Genomic DNA, 2,316 nt, shown 5'->3' on the forward strand with positions numbered 1-2,316 from the left:
CCCCCCCCAGCCCCGTTTTTAACAGCTTCTCCTACTCCCCCCCCCTGCTTTCTCCCACTCTTCTGGGCCTTCCCCCTTCCCCCCCCCCCCACGCCTACTCTCCTCTGAGCCCCAGCCTGGTGAAGGGGCAGGTGTCGGGTGTTGCGGGCCACAGCTCACACCTGGGTTATTCCTGGCACGGATCCCCTATGGGGGGCAGCTTCTCTGTCCCTAGTGTGGACAGGGTTTGCCTTGCCAAGGGTGGGAGGGGGGCTCTGAGCACATTTGTACTGGTGGGGGGCGGGGCTGCTGTGTTAAGTCCTACTGTAAAAGCGTGTTGGTAAGAAAAGGCCCCTAGATTTGGGGGTTCAACGTCCAGTCGGTCTGAAGCCCACATCGACCGTCCTCGTTTGGTGGGGTGCTCAGCTCACCCACAGTCTTTCCCTCGCAGGCTGCACATTCAGGGGATCCCCAGGTATCTCCTAGGAGTAGACCCCCCCCCCCACTTCGGGCCTCCAGTGGGGGTAGGAGGAAGCAATTTTACTGCTGATCAGATATAAAGAACACCACACAACCGTGGGTCCCAGGAAGGGAGGGGCAGCCGGGCACAGAGCCCAGTTTCCTAAACTATGTCCCTAAAAATAGTCCCTACACCACCTGCATCAAAAATGCTTCGGGAAGCTTGTTTTCAAAAATGCAGATTTCCGGGCCCCTCCCCAGGCCTAGGGAAGTTCTCTCGGGGGTTCCGGCCCGAGGCCGATGCCAGAGTCTGACAAACGCTCTGTAACCCGGCTCCTCTGACCAACTGGGACAGACGTCAGCTGGTTGGTGGCTGGGGGTGTGAGTGGTCTGTGGGATCCTGCCACTGAGGGTCCCCGCTTGGAGTCAAGCCTGTTCCCATTTCCTCTTTGCTCTGCAGACAAGGAAACTGAGTCAGAGTAGGGAAGAGTGACTTCCACTCAGAAGCGGGTGAGGAGACCTGAGATCCGTGGCTATAAGCTCTGGGACACGCATCTGGCCATTCCAGAAAGGCCCCCTCCTCCCCCCGCACCCCCCCCCTCCCCGCTCCCGCACCCCCAGCTGCTTCCCTGGTCATTCCAGCTTCTGGACAGAGCTGGAGTTGGATCTTAAGAGGGGTCACTGCTCCTTCCCTTCCCTTGATGGGAGGGTCCCGCCGGGCTAGAGGTGACCAGAGCCAAATCTGTCCCTCGAGGGGGGACACACGGCGAGCCCCAGCAGCAGGAAAACCAAGCGCCTGGAGCCTCTCACCCTGGATAGAGCCAAGCCAGCGCTGCCCACCCGGAGGCTCGGCAGCCGGGCTGGGCGCGCGGTCCGCGGGGTTAGGGCCGCGGCTGCGGCGCGCGATCCCACTTCGCCAGAGGGCAGAGGGCGCCCCCACGGAGAGGCCCCCGCTTTCAGAGCTCGAAGGCCGTTGGTGCCCAACACTCGCGGCGACCCCGGGTCGAGAAGAGGTCAGAGGATAAAGCCGCTGGAACTCAGCCCATGCCCCGAGGCCGACCGTAGGGTCCGGGCAAGGAGCCGCGAGCTGGAGTCCAAGGCGGGCCCCGGGGCTAAAGAGCTGATCTCGCGGGGACCCCAGAGTGAAGCGTCTGGGGAGGGTCGGGATGGCACCAGCAGGCCCTGTCCCTACGATCTAAGGCTTGTGCGTTGGATTCCATTCACAATTTGGGAGATCCAGAAGCTTGCTGCGTGACCCCGGCACGCTACGGGCGCCTCTGGGCCGCGGGGTCCTTCTCTCCTGCGAACCGCGCGGGCTTTGGGACGGATGCTCCCCCAAGGCCCCGCTCCAACGTCCGCGCCTTGAATTAGCAGCGCCTCCTTCTAGTTTAGCATTTGATTTTCTAATCAAGCTCTTTGTCCCCTGCGGCCTTAACCCGAGCCCCCCCGGCTTCCCCGTTTCCCCTCGACCCCCGCCCGGGTCTCGCCCTCGCCCGACTTTTCCCGTCGAAGGCCCTCGAGGGAGATTCCCGGCAGCCGAGGCCGAGGCCGGCGGGTCCGCGGCGCGGGGCCGGGGCTGTATGGAAATGGCCAGAGAAGCCGGCGGGCGCGGCGGCGATTTATTCTGGGAGTGACAGCCCCTTTGAGCGCTCAGCGAATGGCATTTTCTGTCTGTGAAAGCCTTTCTTCCCACCTCTGTTCAGATTAGCCCGGGGGATGAATGCGCCCATTATCCAGCCCGCTGACCATTCTGAAACGCCAAATTAATTACTAAGCACTGAATCGGGCGCCGGGGCCGGGGCACCGGGAGGTGTGAAAATAGCGAGCGGCTGGAGATGGGGAAGGCGAGGGGCGCAGCGCCGAGAGGCCGGGCGGGGT

At 63.0% G+C, this 2,316-nt stretch overlaps 1 long non-coding RNA gene across 1 annotated transcript in view; it reads right to left on the reverse strand.

Annotated features, from left to right (window-relative positions):
• The window catches only part of LOC121015919 (uncharacterized), a 6,323-nt gene that overhangs the window by 2,842 nt on the left and 1,165 nt on the right, over positions 1-2,316 (reverse strand). The window lies entirely within an intron of this gene.

Source organism: Herpailurus yagouaroundi, unplaced genomic scaffold (assembly GCF_014898765.1).
Source record: "Herpailurus yagouaroundi ecotype Mexico unplaced genomic scaffold, PumYag 208, whole genome shotgun sequence".
Lineage (NCBI taxonomy): Eukaryota > Metazoa > Chordata > Mammalia > Carnivora > Felidae > Herpailurus > Herpailurus yagouaroundi.